This window comes from Nycticebus coucang, chromosome 4, assembly GCF_027406575.1.
Source record: "Nycticebus coucang isolate mNycCou1 chromosome 4, mNycCou1.pri, whole genome shotgun sequence".
Lineage (NCBI taxonomy): Eukaryota > Metazoa > Chordata > Mammalia > Primates > Lorisidae > Nycticebus > Nycticebus coucang.
In genome coordinates, this window is record NC_069783.1 from 109,929,682 (window position 1) to 109,949,495 (window position 19,814).

The window sequence follows — 19,814 nt, forward strand, 5'->3', positions numbered from 1 at the left end:
CATTCCTCTGGGCTTGAGTAAACTGCAGCCAGGCTCCTGCTTCCAAGGCTCTGGCCTCCACCTTCACCTTCACCAGATGACAAACCACAGATGCCCCTGGGCTCTTTTTTTTCTTTTTTTGAGTATTTACTTTAGAAAATATATTCTTTCTCACTCCTTTGTAATGTAAATCTTTTTAAAAGCTTCCTTTCTGTTTTGCAATGTAGTACCATCTTCCTCAAGGACCTGGGGCCACTCTTTTGAAATGTCATCTTCTAGTCTCTATAGGGCCCTGACCTAACTTGGGTAGGACCCTTGCTTAAAGCTGTGAAACTCCCTCCCATCCTGAAGACTGAGAAAATTCACTTTTCCTTTGTGTCAGACCCACAACAAACACAAATGGCCCAAGAATTTCCCCTCATCTCTGCTTGAAAAAATACTCTCCAGCCTTTCCTTTGGAGGAGTTGACACTGGCTGAATTCTGGCTTGTCTGTCCTATTACAGTAGTCTCGAGTAAAGTATACTTCACATGTTTACTTTTGTGTGGTGCAAACGTTGCTTTGATTTTGGCCATGTTTCAACACGTGGGAACTGTGTGGGTTGAGTTACATTCAGACCCACCCAACTGATATTCTGCCTCTGGATCAGCAGAGTCCAGCGTCCAAAGGTCCTAACCTGTCTGACCCTATAAAGCACCTACCCTACAGCCCTCTTGGGAAGAGTACGGTTGTTCCAAGGCCCACCTTCTGCCTAAAGGATCTAGCATCTGTTTGTTTGTTTGTTTTTTCTCTTTTTTCCCTGGTGATTGTTTGTTTGCATGTTTGGTCAGACAAATGGAAAATTCAACTCACAAGACACTAAAGTACGCAGAAGAGAGACACTTATCACAGCAATTTCCTCCAGACTCTCAGTTCAAGATGAAGTTCATTGACCTCCTCTTCAGGAAATTCTAACTTCTAGCAAAAGATAGCATCTCTCTACCTTCCCGTCCTGCACACTTTACCATCTTTAATATGGGGAAAAAATTAAATTGCTGAGAAATATGCTTATAGCTTACTATCCACCCAGGGCTACCATCAGAGTTCTCGGAGATGAGAAAGAAGAATGTCAAGCTTTGGTCTACATGAAACTGTCTTGCTCCTTCTGAGTAAGGATAGACCAATGGATGCTTAACTAGTTCAGTCATCCAAATCATAAGAACCACATTTACATGACAAGTCAACCAACCTGAACAATGTTAACAATGTTTGCCCTCTCTAAAGGAAATCAGATGGCTCAGAGTAAAACCAAGAAGACCTCCTAGCAGTGTGTAACTTATTCTAAGGCGTGAAATCATAGTTAGCCTTGATCTTATGGAAATCCAGTGGGGTCTTTTATTATCCCATTCCCTGGGCCAAGGGTGACCTCAAACAAGAGTCAAAATATGGTGACACTTCCCCCTGTTTCACAGGGACTTGGGGCATAAACTGCTACTTGTAAGCTTTCCACAGTTGTATTGACATATGGACAACCATGAAAACCATTGATCTTCTTAAGTCCAGAGCCCACTGGAAAAAGCCATTCTCACTCTCCCAAATATTTCACTGAGTCTAGGGCCTTTGGGGCCAGTGAACAACCTCATAGACTATGACGATACACCTGTCAGTTTCTGCTGGCTCTTCAGAGCTACAGCAGCTCCAGGGGAAACAAGGTTTCCCCTCCCCCCTGGGCTCAGAGCCACTTATCTCCTTAACATGAACTTGTTTTATGCTAACTAGTGTGATGAAAATGTGTCAAACGATCTATGAACCAAGTGTATGGTGCCCCACGATCATATTAATGTACACAGCTATGATTTAATAAAAATAAAGAAGAAAAAAAAAGAAACTGACAACCCAATTTTAGGAAAAAAAAAACAAGTTCTTTTAAAAATAATTTTAAGTCTTTAGAGTTTTGGTCATCCTTTCAAATGTAGTGCTAAATTTTATGTTGTGGTATCAGGAAGAAGAGTGAAACTGTAGAGAATTTGTTCCCCAGGTAAAATCACTAGGCTTTGACTACACATATTCCAAAGCACAAATGCAAACGAATTTAAAAAAAATAGAGAGAGGTTTGGTATGTTTTAGAATATTAATTTAGAATTTTGGAATATGATGTATTTCTGAATAAAGAGGATTTTAATCTTCCAATAACACGTATCACTTTCAATTTGGGTACCATCCTTACAAGTTAATGCTTTCTGCCTACATAAAATATCATGTTTAATTTATTATTGTGAAATGCACATGCCACGAATCATATTATAAATGAATTAATCGTGAAAATGATCACCATGCCTACATTATTATCCTTCCCTATCTTTAATTCCCTTTCTAGAAAAAAAAACAAGTTCTTTTTAAAATAATTTTAAGTCTTTAGAGTTTTGGTATTGCTCTTTCAGATAACATATAAAGGACACACAGGTATTTCCTCATTTCTCATCTTTAAGCACTCCCTGTGGATCCCCTGCTATGGCAGAGGATTTTCTTTATTCACATTCCCCCAAAGCTCTAGCGAGTGAGAGAATTGCTATTAGTTCTTATAGTTGTGGCTCATAATTCTGCACTGGATGTTAATATCCCTATTGCTCGTTCCTTCACCTGTAAACAGCACAAACATGTCCCTCTCTAGGACGTGAAGGCGCCTGAGCAACCAGTATCCTGTTCTGCTTCCTTTCCTTGCCCTTCTGGTCCCTGTCCTACCTTCTTTCAGCCTCATCTTTAGTTATAATGTGGTATTAAGGTTATTAAAATTGGTACTCCATTCAGCAAATACAAACACAAGACCTCTGCACCCTCTCCACAGTGGTCTCTTCGGTGGGAGGCCCATGAAACATCATTCGCAGGAGTGGAAGGCGCTGTCTGTATGTCCGTGAGGGTGAAGCAAGACAGAGGATGCCCACGTCTGAGCACAGGCCTCACCTGGTGCAGACTAAGTCCCCAGTCGATGGCCATTAATCAGTACCATTGTCAAGCTCTGAACTATTCTTGGACAAGGTGACTGTATACAAACATATAATTTAAAACTGTCTCCATCACCAGTCGTGAGCAGTGTTTCATCCCACTGCCATGTTAAAGGTTATTTTCATAACCTATCTTGGTTGCATGAGCCATATATTAATTTGATGGATTTGTGGCGTGCTGAAGAAAATATTATTTTAACAGCTGCTCCTAGAATTTCTCCATAGTATGTATGAATCTTGGTCCATGAACTCAGCTCTGGAAGAAATGGAAACTTCTTTATTTATATATGACTGCATGACTCAGGTTCTCTCTCTCTCTCTCTCTTTTTTTTTTTTTTTAACGTGGTTGCTTGTCTTTGTTTATTTTTTCCAAAGTAGTTGGAACTTTCTAACCTAGTGATTTGCCTAACTTCTATATTGATGTTTTGAATACATTTTAGGGAACCGTAGTGTTCAACTGTTTCAGAGTTGATCCACTTAGCCCCAAATAGCATAATATATTGTTCCCTAAGTCTTTTTATTATTATTATTAAATCATAGATGTGTACATTAATGCAATCATGGGGCACCATACACTGATTTTATAGACCATTTGACACATTTTCATAACACTGGTTAGCATAGCCTTCCTGGCATTTTCTTAGTTATTGTGTTAAGACATTTACATTCTACATTTATTAAGTTTCACATATACCCTTGTAAGATGCACCACAGGTGTAATTCCACCAATCACCCTCCCTCCACCCCCCTCCCCTCCTTTTCCCCCTTCCCCCTATTCTTGGGTTATAACTGGGTTATAGCTTTCATGTGAAAGCCATAAATTGTTTCATAGAAGGGCTGAGTACATTGGATATTTTTTCTTCCATTCTTGAGATACTTTACTAAGAAGAATATGTTCCAGCTCTATCCATGTAAACATGAAAGAGGTAAAGTCTCCAACGGGAGAAGATATTTGCAGGTTATGTCTCCGACAAAGGCTTAATAACCAGAATCCACAGAGAACTCAAACGCATAAGCAAGAAAAGAACAAGTGATCCCATCGCAGGCTGGGCAAGGGACTTGAAAAGAAAATTCTCTGAAGAAGACAGGCGCACAGCCTACAGACATATGAAAAAATGCTCATCATCTTTAATCATCAGAGAAATGCAAATCAAAACTACTTTGAGATATCATCTAACTCCAGTAAGATTAGCCCATATCACAAAATCCCAAGGCCAGAGCTGTTGGCGTGGATATGGAGAAAAGGGAACACTTCTACATTGCTGGTGGGAATGCCAATTAATACATTCCTTTTGGAAAGATGTTTGGAGAACACTTAGAGATCTAAAAATAGATCTGCCATTCAATCCTATAATTCCTCTACTAGGTATATACCCAGAAGACCAAAAATCACATCATAACAAAGATATTTGTACCAGAATGTTTATCACAGCCCAATTCATAATTGCTAAGTCATGGAAAAAGCCCAAGTTCCCATCAATCCATGAATGGATTAATAAACTGTGGTATATGTACACCATGGAATATTACGCAGCCTTAAAGAAAGAAGGAGACTTTACCTCAAGTTCTCTCTTGAGTTTCTATTGCTCAGAATGTTTGAGAAAATCTCAGTGTATTAAATGTTTGCCCACACTTAATTTTTGATTGGCTTATATCATAATTGCAGGACATTGATAAAGTGCTCAGGGAGTGTGTGTGAGCTGTGAGTAGCCTCATCATGGCAGAATCCTTGGAGAATTTAATACCATTGTACAATCGGTGTGGTTGTTGTTTCTTGCACTTGTCTTCAAGTCCCGCGACTCTCTTTCTAAATCTGTATTTGCCTTGGGGCATGATAATTATTTCTGCTCAGGAAGCTCCGTAGGATGGGAAGACCCCTCCCATTTGTTTCTATGCACTTCTGCTGCTGCCACCCCATGTTCACATGGGTCACCTCATGGAGCAGTCTCAGCGGGCAGGATGTGGTGGCTCACAGCTGTAATCCCAGCGCTCTTGGAAGCCAAGGTGGAAAAATCCCTTGAGCTCAGGAGTTCAAGACCAGCCAAGCAAGACCAAGACTTCATCTCTACTAAAAATAGAAAATTTAGCCAGGCATCAAGAAAGATACCTGTAGTCCCAGCTATCTGGGAGAAGGAAGCAATAGGATCACTTGAGCCCAAGAGTTTGAGGTTTCTGCAAGCTATGATGTCACCATGGCACTCTACCCAGGGGATAGAGTAAAACTCTGTCTCAAAAAAAAAAAAAAAAAGCAGTCTCAAATACATTTTTCAAGACATAACTATATGGGGTTTTCTCCTTGGGCTCTACTTAGAGGACCAGGCAGTTTCCATGAGCCCTCAAATTCTACAAACCTACCCTCATTGTTCCCAGCATATGGGGAAACAGAGCTCTGGCCCCCTGCCCTGGTTAGGTAAACATCTACACTGTTCTTACTCACCTTCAAACTCTCCCCACCTTCCTTCAACTAGAGGATCTGTTTCCTAGGCAAGAAGGTTTGCTCTGACCCACTATGGATTTTCTCAAAATACTGAGCTCTGGTATTGTATGAGCACTCATAGGTCAACACAGAAGCCTGAATAATCACAGGTGTCAGCTGGTGCAGCACACCAGAGAATCCTCTCTGATAAACTCTTTAGGTGCTAGACTTTTGAGTTTCAAAAGCCTTTTCTTTGGGCTGTAACGACACTTATCTGAAACAACTTCATACCATAGAATGTAGCTGCCCAAATAGGAGAAAGGTGAAATAATAAAGAAATATGGGGGGAAATTCACTGGTTATTATTCTAAAGTATTGTACTGCCATTCCTCCAAGGTAGGGATCAGTATTTATTAGGAGACTATTTGGACAAGTTAACCTCAAGTAAACAGTGAGACTTTTGGCCTGGGGGGTTTCTAATATTAAGTCCCAAGAGAAAGAAAACTTCTTAAGATAGTTATAATAGTGTCCTGTGCGCCGAGCATTGCCCTAAGCACTTTCTATGTGTGTGCTTGTTTAATCTTCACAGTAACTCTGTGATGTAGCTCCTGCTATTTCAAAACAGAAGTACAGGAGGGGAAGTAAGTAGCTCATAGTCCACAAATAAAAAAAAAAAAACATGAGAAGGATTTAAATGCTGTTTGTCTGGTTGCTTTATCTGGATAAATTTGATTCCCTACTCCTGTGATCATTCTATGGTGCTGCCTCTCAGTAATAGCAAAAGCAGACAAGAGAGTTCCTTTTTAAAAAGAAACACCAGTAATTTGGGATGAAGTGATGTGCTAAGACAAAACCTTACTCCACAATACTTTAAGTAAGGTCTACCTCCCCAAAAGTTGCAAAATTATGAATGCAATCAATATTTTGTAAAAATTAAGAAAGACATTTAATTCAGTACCCTGGGTGATTTGGTTTTAACGAGACCCAGACTACATGGACACGCAGCCTGCTGCTGCCTGGTGACTCTGGTGTCTCCACTAGAACTGGCTTTGCTCTATGAGATATCCATGTCCTTCATTATCAAGTGGAAATGTGATCCTGGGATGTTTTACCATCTCTTTACAACCATCTGCCTCAGCTGGTGCATACATTGGCCTCAGCAGATCACCACGTTGCCGGCATCAACACAGCAGAGAGCTCTCCACAGATTGTCTGGAAGGGATTCCTCCAAGGAGATGCTCAAACTGGACAGACATAAGCCTACAAGCAGTGTTTATGGGTTAATGCCATTCAAATTATTCCCTTACACAGACATTCTATGTGGTCAGAAGATACCAGCACTGGTCTGAAACATGACTGAGTCTTTGAGGGAGAGAGCAGAGAGCCACAGAGAAGGCAGGGCTGGTTTTGTTGCTTCCACCAGAGAAAGGCCACCCTCATCTCTTTGTCCGAAGTGTATGGCTCCTCCGGGTCTGTGTGCACCCCTGATCGGGTGATTTGATCCTCTCAGAGATTACCTAACTCCACTGTGAGCCAGAGACGCCAAATGGAAATGCCACTGGAGAATGGGCAGAAAGCATCACCAGATGCTACCTCTGGGCCCAGATCAAGGAGAAAGCAGCAAAGCACACTGCAGGATTTTAGAGGTGATTGAAAAGAAAGGTACTTTTCAGGTGCTGCAGAGAAACAAGTGGCTCACCTTCAGGAATAATGAAGAGGTCTGAAGGAGCAGAAGGAGGGAGTCCATCCTCGGACCTGCTGAGGATCCAAGCCGTGGAACAGAGCTGTCCAGCAACACATGGCCTTACGGAGAGGAATGTCAGCAGGATCGAAGTGCAGCTCTGCGGGGAGGAGACAGGCCTTTCTCTCCCTCCATAATAGGCCTGCTGGAGAGGCCTCCTCCCCTGTACCTCACTAGAAAGCAAGACCCAAGTAATGCACACCAGAGGGGCTCCACCTCTCAGGACACACGGCACGGTAGAATGAAGCATGCCCAGCACGTGCACCTGCCGTACCTACGCAAGATGAACTAAGCATGTGTAAACAGCCTTACTGAGATATATTTAACATACCATACAAGTCATCATTTAAATCCTGCCATGCAATGGCTTTTAGCATATTCAGAGAAGTACATCCATCACCACAATCAGTTTTAGAACATTTTCTTGGCCTTGGAAAGAAACCCTTTTGTAGTCACACCTTGTTTGCCCCCAGCTGATCCCCACAGCCCCTGACAACCACTAATCTACTTTCTGTCCCTACACATTTGCCGATTTAGGACATGTAATATAAATGGAATCATACACGTAATGTTCTTCAGGTCCACTCATGTTGTAGCAGGTATCAGAACTCCCTCCTTTTTATTATAGAAGTGCATTCTGCTGTATGGATAGACCACATTTATTTATTCATTATCAGTGGATGGGCATTTGGTTGGTGTGTTTCCACTTTGTTGCTATTAGCAACAATGTTATTAACTAGTTCTTGCTTTGGTATCACAGGGATTTCTTGACATTTTCCCAGGCCGTCAAACTGTACTGGTGGCTGCAAAAAGTAAGAGGAAGAGGGTGAGACACAGAAAAAAAGGGATCAGATAGATGAGCTAAAGAGAATAACAAAGTAGATTCTAGTAATTGTCATACCACCGTGAACTTGGAGATCCAAGGTTGTTGTGCCACAGAAAAATTAAAATAAAATATTCCATTGGCTTTGTGGCTTTGCAAATTCAATAGTTCAGAACTGAGATTCCACTGTGTGTGTGTTTTTTTTTTCTTTTTTTTTGGTGATTATTTCACAGTGACTGTACTATTAGTAGGTGAATAAAGCCCCAGGCTGAGAGCATTGGTGGCTGGGACCTTGGGTGGCATTGCAATGCCTGGCTGTTTACAGTAAAAATACAGTGAAAGAAAGAATTTTAACCAGCTCTGTCACAAAGTCCAGCTGATCTCTGGATCCTAGACTTCAACTACTTTTTTTGATAAACTACTGGAGTGTTATGGGCACAGTCAATAAGGAAGCAGGGTAAGCAGAGGTCCTTAAGCTAGGGGTTGAAAACTCACTTTTTTTCAGAGGCCAGGAAGGATCATAACCCTGGTTGAACTTGAGGCCATTAGAAAGTGGGTTCTACTTGCAGAGTGTGTACCCTGTCCAAAGACATTCAGCATCACATATTTTTAATATAAGTCATCACTTTAACATAAGTCATCACTTAATCACCAAATGAATATGTTAGGACAAATTTAACTACCAGTAATGACTGTTGTTTGTGACACTGCAAAGGCAAGCCTAAAAAGCAGCAATACAGTAATCTTTAATGGATTTAAAGTTGTCCAACCCCCAGGGATTTAAGTTCAAGGTTTCTATGAAACTAACTTATGGTGGCTTCAGATGTGGACCCTGTTCCCAATCTCAAGACAGCTTCAGTTCAGGTGGAGCCTAGCACATGAGTCAATAGGAGAAAAATACACCAGAGAACACAAGGGCACCCCACCGAAAAAGGGCTCATTTTCTTCCCCAATAAATTGGGGATAAAAATAGCACCTGGCTTAGATGCCAGTCATCTGAGATGAAAGTAATCTCAGCACATTCTTTCATGAAGCACTGATCAATCTCTTCTTGTCTGTACTAATGGTTTTTGTATTTTTCTAATCTATCCTTCCATTTCCTAATATTCTTTTTTTTTTTTTCTTTTTTTTTTATTGTTGGGGATTCATTGAGGGTACAATAAGCCAGTTACACTGATTGCAATTGTTAGGTAAAGTCCCTCTTGCAATCATGTCTTGCCCCCATAAAGTGTGACACACACTAAGGCCCCACCCCACTCCCTCCCTCTCTCTTTCTGCTTCCCCCCCCCCCGATAACCTTAATTGTCATTAATTGTCCTCATATCAAGATTGAGTACATAGGATTCATGCTTCTCCATTCTTGTGATGCTTTACTAAGAATAATGTCTTCCACTTCCATCCAGGTTAATACGAAGGATGTAAAGTCTCCATTTTTTTTAATGGCTGAATAGTATTCCATGGTATACATATACCACAGCTTGTTAATCCATTCCTGGGTTGGTGGGCATTTAGGCTGTTTCCACATTTTGGCGATTGTAAATTGAGCTGCAATAAACAGTCTAGTACAAGTGTCCTTATGATAAAAGGATTTTTTTCCTTCTGGGTAGATGCCCAGTAATGGGATTGCAGGATCGAATGGGAGGTCTAGCTTGAGTGCTTTGAGGTTTCTCCATACTTCCTTCCAGAAAGGTTGTACTAGTTTGCAGTCCCACCAGCAGTGTAAAAGTGTTCCCTTCTCTCCACATCCACGCCAGCATCTGCAGTTTTGAGATTTTGTGATGTGGGCCATTCTCTCTGGGGTTAGATGATATCTCAGGGATGTTTTGATTTGCATTTCTCTAATATATAGAGATGATGAACATTTTTTCATGTGTTTGTTAGCCATTCGTCTGTCGTCTTTAGAGAAAGTTCTATTCATGTCTCTTGCCCATTGATATAAGGGATTGTTGGCTTTTTTCATGTGGATTAATTTGAGTTCTCTATAGATCCTGGTTATCAAGCTTTTGTCTGATTGAAAATATGCAAATATCCTTTCCCATTGTGTGGGTTGTCTCTTTGCTTTGGTTATCGTCACCTTAGCTGTACAGAAGCTTTTCAGTTTAATGAAGTCCCATTTGTTTATTTTTGTTGTTGTTGCAATTGCCATGGCAGTCTTCTTCATGAAGTCTTCCCCCAGGCCAATGTCTTCCAGTGTTTTTCCTATGCTTTCTTTGAGGATTTTTATTGTTTCGTGCCTTAAATTTAAGTCCTTTATCCATCTTGAATCAATTTTTGTGAGTGGGGAAAGGTGTGGGTCCAGTTTCAGTCTTTTACACGCAGACATCCAATTCTCCCAACACCATTTATTGAATAGGGAGTCTTTCCCCCAAGGTAAGTTCTTGTTTGGTTTATCGAAGATTAGGTGGTTGTAAGATGTTAGTTTCATTTCTTGGTGTTCAATTCGATTCCAAGTGTCTATGTCTCTGTTTTTGTGCCAGTACCATGCTGTCTTGAGCACTATGGCTTTGTAGTACAGACTAAAATCTGGTATGCTGATGCCCCCAGCTTTATTTTTGTTACTAAGAACTGCCTTAGCTATACGGGGTTTTTTCCGGTTCCATACAAAACGCAGAATCATTTTTTCCAAATCTTGAAAGTACGATGTAGGTACTTTGATAGGAATGGCATTGAATAGGTAGATTGCTTTGGGAAGTATAGACATTTTAACAATGTTGATTCTTCCCATCCATGAGCATGGTATGTTCTTCCATTTGTTAATATCCTCTGCTATTTCCTTTCTGAGGAGTTCATAGTTTTCTTTATAGAGGTCCTTCACCTCCTTCGTTAGGTATATTCCTAGGTATTTCATTTTCTTTGAAACTATGGTGAAGGGAGTTGTGTCCTTAATTAGCTTCTCCTCTTGACTGTTATTGGTGTATACAAAGGCTACTGACTTGTGGACATTGATTTTATATCCTGAAACATTACTGTATTTTTTGATGACTTCTAGTAGTCTTGTGGTTGAGTCTTTGGGGTTCTCTAAGTATAAGATCATGTCGTCAGCAAAGAGGGAGAGTTTGACCTCCTCTGCTCCCATTTGGATTCCCTTTATTTCCTTGTCTTGCCTAATTGTATTGGCTAGAACTTCCAGCACTATGTTGAATAGTAAAGGTGACAGAGGACAACCTTGTCTGGTTCCAGTTCTAAGAGGAAAAGCTTTCAGTTTTACTCCATTCAGTAAAATATTGGCTGTGGGTTTGTCATAGATAGCTTCAATCAGTTTTAGAAATGTGCCACCTATGCCTATACTCTTCAGTGTTCTAATTAGAAAAGGATGCTGGATTTTATCAAATGCTTTTTCTGCATCTATTGAGAGGATCATGTGATCTTTATTTTTGCCTCTGTTAATATGGTGGATAACGTTTATGGACTTGCGTATGTTGAACCAGCCTTGCATCCCTGGGATGAAGCCTGCTTGATCATGATGAATGACTTTTTTGATGATAAGCTATAATCTATTGGCTAGGATTTTGTTGAGAATTTTTCCATCTATATTCATGAGTGAGATTGGTCTGAAATTCTCCTTTTTGTTTGGGTCTTTTCCTGGTTTTGGTATCAGGGTGATGTTTGCTTCATAGAATGTGTTGGGGAAGATTCCTTCTTCCTCAATTTTTTGGAATAATTTCTGCAGTACAGGAATAAGCTCTTCCTTGAAGGTTTGATAGAATTCTGGAGTGAAGCCATCTGGACCAGGGCATTTTTTAGTTGGAAGCTTTTTTATTGTTTCTTTGATCTCAGTGCTTGAAATTGGTCTGTTCAGGAGGTCTATTTCTTCCTGGCCAAGTCTAGGGAGAGGGTGTGATTCCAAATATTGATCCATTTCCTTCACATTGTCAAATTTCTGGGCATACAGTTTCTGGTAGTATTCAGAGATGATCTCTTGTATCTCTGTGGGATCAGTTGTTATTTCCCCTTTATCATTTCTGATTGAGGTTACTAGAGATTTTACTTTTCTATTTCTAGTTAGTCTGGCCAATGGTTTATCTATTTTATTTATTTTTTCAAAAAACCAACTCCTTGTTTCATTAATTTTCTGAATGATTCTTTTGTTTTCAATTTCATTGATCTCTGATTTGATTTTGGAGATTTCTTTTCTTCTACTGAGTTTAGGCTTAGATTGTTCTTCTTTTTCCAATTCCATAAGGTCTCTTGTGAGATTGTTGATGTGCTCTCTGTCTGTTTTTCGAATGTAGGCATCTAAAGATGAATTTTCCTCTCAAAACTGCTTTTGCAGTATCCCACAGGTTTTGGTAGCTTGTGTCTTCATTGTTGTTATGCTTAAGGAAGTTAGTGATTTCCTGTTTGATTTCTTCCTGCACCCATCTGTTATTCAACAGAAGATTGTTTAATTTCCATGCCTTTGGATGGGGTCGAGCATTTTTGTTAGAGTTGAGTTCCACCTTTAGTGCCTTATGGTCTGAAAAGATACAAGGTAAAATTTCAATTCTTTTGATTCTGTTGATATTTGTTTTGTGTCCCAGGATATGATCAATTTTGGAGAATGTTCCATGGGGTGATGAGAAGAATGTATATTCTTTATCTTTGGGGTGGAGTGTTCTATATGCGTCTATCAAGCATAATTGTTCTAGGGTCTCATTTAAATCTCTTATATCTTTGTTTAATTTCTGTTTAGAGGATCTGTCCAGCTCTGTAAGAGGTGTGTTAAAGTCCCCTGTTATGATGGTATTATCAGATATCATATTGCTCAGACTGAGTAAGGTCTGTTTCAAGAATCTGGGAGCATTTAAATTTGGTGCATAGATATTTAGAATTGAAATGTCTTCTTGTTGTAGTTTTCCCTTGACCAATATAAAGTGACCATCTTTGTCTTTTTTGACTTTAGTTGCTTTAAATCCACATGTATCTGAAAATAAGATTGCAACTCCTCTTTTCTTCTGAATTCCATTTGCCTGAAAAATTGTCTTCCAACCCTTGACTCGGAGCTTTAATTTGTCTTTTGAAGCCAGGTGTGTTTCTTGCAGACAGCAAATGGATGGCTTGTGTTTTTTAATCCAGTCAGCCAATCTATGTCTCTTCAGTGGGGAATTCAAGCCATTAACATTTATGGAGATAATTGATAAGTGTGGTAGTATTCTATTCGTCTTATTTGGTGAGAGTCCATTGCTTAGTTTTATCTTTTGCATCAGTGTGGAGGTTAGGTTCTGTCCTTTGATTTCTGAGTTCTTACTTTGCTGCTGATCCATTGTGGTGGTCAGTGTGCAGAACAGGTTGAAGTATTCCCTGTAGAGCTGGTCTTGTTGTGGCGAATTTCCTCAATGTTTGTATATCCGTAAATGATTTGATTTCTCCATCAATTTTGAAGCTTAGCTTAGCAGGGTACAGAATTCTGGGCTGAAAATTGTTCTGTTTAAGTAGATTAAAGGTAGATGACCATTGTCTTCTTGCTTGGAAAGTTTCATTAGAGAAGTCTGAGGTCACTCTGATGGATTTGCCCCTGTAGGTCAACTGGCGCTTACTCCTGGCAGCTTGCAGAATCTTTTCTTTTGTCTTGACTTTGGACAGGTTCATCACAATGTGTCTTGGAGAAGCTCGGTTAGAGTTGAGGCGACCTGGGGTCCGATAGCCCTCTGAAAGCAGTGTGTCAGAATCTTTGGTGATGTTTGGGAAATTTTCTTTTATAATATTCTCTAGTATGGCTTCCATTCCTCTGGGGCATTCTTCTTCCCCTTCTGGAATTCCTATAACTCGTATGTTGGAACGTTTCATAAAGTCCCATAATTCTGACAGTGAATGTTCTGCTTTCTCTCTCTTCTTTTCTGCCTCTTTTACTATCTGAGTTATCTCAAAAACTTTGTCTTCTACCTCTGAAATTCTTTCTTCTGCATGGTCTAACCTGTTGCTGATACTTTCCATTGCATCTTTAAGTTCCCTGATTGACTGTTTCATTTCCTTCAGCTCTGCTATATCCTTTTTATATTCTTCATATCGTTCATCTCTGATTTGATTCTGTTTTTGGATTTCCTTTTGGTTATTTTCCACTTTATTAGCAGTTTCCTTCATTGTTTCCATCATTTCTTTCATTGTTTTCAACATGTGTATTCTAAATTCCCTTTCTGTCATTCCTAACATTTCTGTATAGGTGGAATCCTCTGCAGTAGCTACCTCATGGTCCCTTGGCAGGGTTGTTCTGGACTGGTTCTTCATGTTGCCTGGAGTTTTCTGCTGATTCTTCCTCATGAGTGATTTCTTTTATCTGTTTCCTTGCCCTAATTTTCCTTTCACTTCCTCTTGCTCTTTAAGTTCTTGTGCCTGTGGACTAAGGGTTACAGGACCAGAAAGGTGAGAAGGTTGAAGAGCAAAAAAGGGATGAAAGAAAGGAGGACCGAGTGATAAGAAAAAAAAAGAAAGATAGAGAAAGGAGAGTGGGTAGGGATAAGGAATATTGACAAAAAGAAGAGAGGCACAGAAAGAGGGAGACAGGGCAATATAGGTGTACAGTAGGGTACTTTGACACAACCTTACAAAACCCCACCTTCTGGGGGTTGGGTGCCCAGTTGGGTGGTTCCCTTGAGGTCAGCAGCTCTTTGCTAACCTGGTCAGACACAGTACCCCACCTCCACCAAGTAGAGAGGAAAGACAAAAATGCTATAAATCAAACTAAAACAAGCAAACAGAAAACTTTATGGCGATAAAATTGGGTGAAAAACCAAGTGATAGTGGTAGAAACACTAGCAAAAATGAAGTTGTAGTTATTAAAAAAGGCAGCAATGGGAAATTATAATTAAACTAGAAAAATTGAGAAAGAAAAAGGGATCTGTATGGAAAAGATTGAAATTAAGAAACAAAAGAACATCAACAACGTCAAAATAATCAAACAAAAAAACCCAACCAAACAAAAAAAAAAGAAAAAAAAATACACAACCAAAAACAAAGCAGTTTGTATATGTTGTTGAATATTGTCTGGGCAACACGTGGTCTTTTGGGGTATGAGATGTTAGTCACAGTTCTGATACGACTGGAGGCTGCTGATTTCTCAAACCCCAGCAGGTAGACACCCTAAATCTCTCTTCAGCCCACTTAAAAGGCACTTTGAACTTGTAAACTTGCTGAGCAGAAGCTTTCCCAGCTTTCTCGCTGGAATCACTGCTGAAGTGGCTATCCACTTACTCAGTGTGCCAAAATCGGTCTCACTCTGCCCCTGAGGGTTAGGGCTGCAAGGCGGCTCAGACCCCACCCTCAGGCTACTTGGTTGCTGGGTTACCAGCTCCCACCCGTTTCTAGCTCTGCTACCCTGAGGGCGGAGCTTGCCGGGGCAGATCACTGACAATGGATCCGTGTGACCCACCGCCAAACACTATTAGCTCCGTCTGGCTCAGCGGCTCAGACTGGGGCCCTAGACAACGGCCAAAGTTCTCCGCACTCCCACTCAGGCCTTCCCCAAGGCAGTTCAACTCAGTGCCAAGTCCAAGGACATCAAAAGAGTTCACAGGTAAGGCCTTTCTGGTTTGCAGTCTCGCTGCTACTGAACTTACAGTTGTGGGCGGGTTTAGACGGGTTGAACACACGCGACCACTTGCCGGTTTTCCACTGTTTTAGTCCTCCTCTTGGGGTCCAGAAGTCTCTCGCTGACTCCCTGTATCCTCATAGGAGTGATGATAGGCAGTTCCCACCAGCCAGAGATGCCTGGAGTCCTATCTCCCCAGACTCACGGTGCCCAGATGCAAGGAAGCTGTTACTCGGCTGCCATCTTGCTCCGCCCATCCAGTTCCCCATTTCCTAATATTCTAAGAGCAGGATCTATTCTCAGAAAACTTGAGCCCGAGACTAGGACTTAGATGCAGGTAATTTAGTGAGTCAGGTGGTCTAGGGATGCATGAAAGAAGGAATTGGGAAAGTTAAATAGGAAAGTAGAAAAAGGACAAATTATAAATGTCACTGCTGTAGGAAGAGAAAGCTCAATACTCATAGAGAACCCCCCAGAACAGTTTGCATACAGGACAAGAGGTCGGATATTTGTTTAATTGCTCTATATTCCCCATTAGTAGGGGGTCACATCTGGAGGAGCTATATTTTATGCACTTGAAATTTAGACTTAAATAGGAGCTGAGTATGGTCCCATGTCTTTGGGAAAAATCTAGAGGCAAAAACTGGAAAGATGTGTAGCAGACACCTCAAGGTGGGATACTGACTTCAAGCCTGATTACAGCTGGACCTGGCCCCAGCAGCTGGGAGTGAAACCATAAATATGTTACAGGGAGGTGACACTGGGCACTGAAGTCATCAGAGTGCGTGCATTATTTACATCCACGTTCCTGTCATCAGCTTATGTATGTTTACATAGAGCAGCTTTTCAGATTTTGATGAACAGAATGAGAGACATGCACCTGGTTAAATGCAAAATGATTGCATCTGTAAATACAAATTCAAAGTGATCTGTATATTGTTTAAGAAGAATAGCTCCTTTTGCTGCCTTTTCTTCCAACAAATAACACAGAAACCCTAACTCAAAATGGCTTAAGTCAATAGATGCATTTATTGACTTACAAAACCATCTAGTGAAAGAACTGTTTTAGTCAAAACAAAATCAAACAATGATACCAGGACTACTTGGTCTCTAGCTTTCTCTCTTACTTGCTATATTCTTAACCTTAGCTTTATTATAGATTATAGCAAATTGGCTTCCAGCAAATCCAGCTGTGTATAGCAAAGGGTGGGAGGGTGCATGTATTTCTCTTCAAAGAAGACCACAGGGTTGGATCTCCTTGGTTTTCATAGTAATGTGCCCATCCCTGTAGTAAGCACTGTGGCAAAAGAATGAGATGCTTTCATTTCTTTGGCCTGAGTCACTTGCCTTTTCCTGGAATAGATTCAAAGAATATTTCCTCCTTGGAAACAATAGGTAAACAGATATTGGGTGTCAATAAAAACTGACATCCACTGTTATCAATAAACATACATAATTCTTGCTAACATAAATTTGGATCACCAACAGGTGGACTCAACTCATTTTGGATTGAAGTTGTTACAGAAAATAACCTAGGACAGAAGTTACAAATCAATCATGAGCAGCTTTTCTTCAATGATCAGATATACCCTTAGAAACCAACTCAAAGTGCTCTGGGCAGCTACACCCAGTTTATGGGAATGGATACATGAGACGAAATTGATTTTCTATCCATTCTCATGCAGGTAAAAGAATCCTGAATTCTCTGCCAGTCCTGCTCATTCCTTACTAACTGGGGGATCTTCAGTAAGTAACGAAACTCCTATGAGCCTCAGTTTCCTCATATGAAAAATAGCAAAAATTATGTTTACATGGGGAAATGTCATAAAGCAGGTATTCAATGCATCACCTTTTTCCCCCCCCTCTTTCAGAAAGATGCTCTTTTTACTCTGGTGAAATATCTTGGATCTTCCATTATGGAAAGTGAACCCAAATAAGTTATTGACAATGATCTACTGACTGATCTCCCCCTTGGCACCCACCCATGCAAAGAAATACCTTCGCATAGTTGTTACACTTGGTGGAATCAAAGTTACCCTGTCTATTAAATGCTGTTGCTCAATCCATAATTTGGCAACTGGCCAATTCAATATATGTACAAGATACAAAAGGAAAATGTTAAGGATGATATTTTGCTCTCAGAGGAAGCAGCCAGTGGGCTGGAGGGGTGGGCAGTGCTGCCTGCTGAGAGGTCCAGCCCAGAAGCAGTCGGAACACATAAAGCAGGTCAATAGCTCTCAGTGTGTTTTTTTCTTTCAGCTATTTGTACTTTTTCACCCTCAAAGACACATAATCAATCAAACATGAGTGATTGCTGTAGGCTGTATCGACCATTTGTTTCTTAAACAATGAAAGTTTGGAGGAATCTGTGCAGGGATTTTTGATGATGTGTTAAAAATTACTTCAATTCTGAGATTAATGTCCCTACAATTTTTACCATGCCTTTGGTGAGAAATTGGCCTGCGTTTCCTGCATTTCTATTCAGTAACACTTTTTTTTTTAAAGCATTTAATTTAACCAGAAAAACAACAATTTAGTTTATCTTTAGATTTTTTTTTTTTTTTTTGTAGAGACAGAGTCTCACTGTACTGCCCTCGGGTAGAGTGCCGTGGTGTCACACAGCTCACAGCAACCTCCAACTCCTGGGCTTAAGTGATTCTCTTGCCTCAGCCTCCCGAGCAGCTGGGACTACAGGTGCCCGCCACAACGCCCGGCTATTTATTTTTGTTGTTGCAGTTTGGCCGGGGCTGGGTTTGAACCTGCCACCCTCGGCATATGGGGCCGGTGCCCTACTCACTGAGCCACAGGCGCCGCCCTATCTTTAGAATTTTTAGTTGCACATATTTTCACAAAGTGGGTATAATCTATGAGAGTCTGGGTTTCAGACTAAGTTTCTTCATCTTCATGGAATTTACTATGGATCTGAAATATTGATGGTACAGGACTCCCTACAAAATTAATGACTTAACCACAGTTATAATGAGATCTACCCTGCACGTATGTGGTGCTTTGAGGTGAAAATTGTATGCTTCTATATTACGGTGATGGAACAACAGCATGGCCATTTAGAAAGACTTCTGCTAAAACAATAGTGTATATCACTACTAACATATAAAATACTAAAGACGGGTAATCACTCAACAGAATGTGAGGACACAGTCAGTGCTGGGGGTTGTTCAGCAGCTCTGACAGCATAAGGTGTCCTTATATTTGCAATTTTCCTGGCTTTTTTTCTACTGGCTACAAATGACTTCATGGATCCAAGCATTATATCTTTCCACGGTAGCACATATTCCAAGCAAAGAGGATATAGTAGGGAGAAAATGGACCTTCATCTCTTCTCAGGGGACAAAACTGCCCCAAACTCCCCCATCCATCTCATTGACCAGAATGAGGTTCATAGACTCACTCCAACTAAGTACAGCAGAGCTTCATGAGGGACATATCTTCTGTGGGCATTTATCTGCCAATTCAGGACCTGAATAAAGTCAGGGTACTGTCTGCATGAATGAAGTAGCCATGTGTTACATGTTTTCTAAATTATCATTTCCTTATAATACTGTTTATATAGTCACCAACCTTATTAGCAGAAATTCCAGAATCTTCTTTTTGGATATTCCTCCTACACCAAATTGTTCAATACTCATGGAGGTTAAAATAGTCTAAAGGAAATCAATTTCCCTTTAAATGCCTGACAGAAAGGAAATGTCCTCTAATCAGTCCAATGCTGTCATTGTTCTATATTGCCACATGCTGTCACTGTTGCAAGTGGTCCTGTGCAGTTCTGTAGCTGTAGCTGTAAAGATTTGCTATTGAAATACCTGTCCAGGACATATTGAATGAGAAGTTAGAGTGCTTTGTAATACATGAACAAAAATAATTTAGTACTTTAGCTATTACGTTGTGCTGGAGTATTCTCTGAAATACCCCCCATCAACCAGCCACACACAGTGCAGAACCCACAAACCTGTATGTCCTTGCATTGAACTAGTTTGCCAACCTAGATCTATCTACTCTACAATTTTCCCTTTTTTGTGTGAAATTAATTGTTCTTTCCTCTAACAGGATCTTAATCTGCATGGCCCTGATCTCTCTAACCACAAATCTTGGACTACAGTATCAATTTGGGAGGATGATGGGTGAGATATTTTGCTAAGCCATTAGAATTCAAGCAACCATCATTGTTGGAATCTTTTATCATCTTTTTACATTTTCATCAACAGCATGGCAGACAGTGGAAACCCAGATTATTAAATTAATAAATGAGTAAATCATCCAATTCTTGCTAAATGGCACTTTTTAGACAATGAGAATTTATATAAAAGAGACAACCAAGTGTATTTTTCTCTGAACAAAGAAGACCCTAATTTG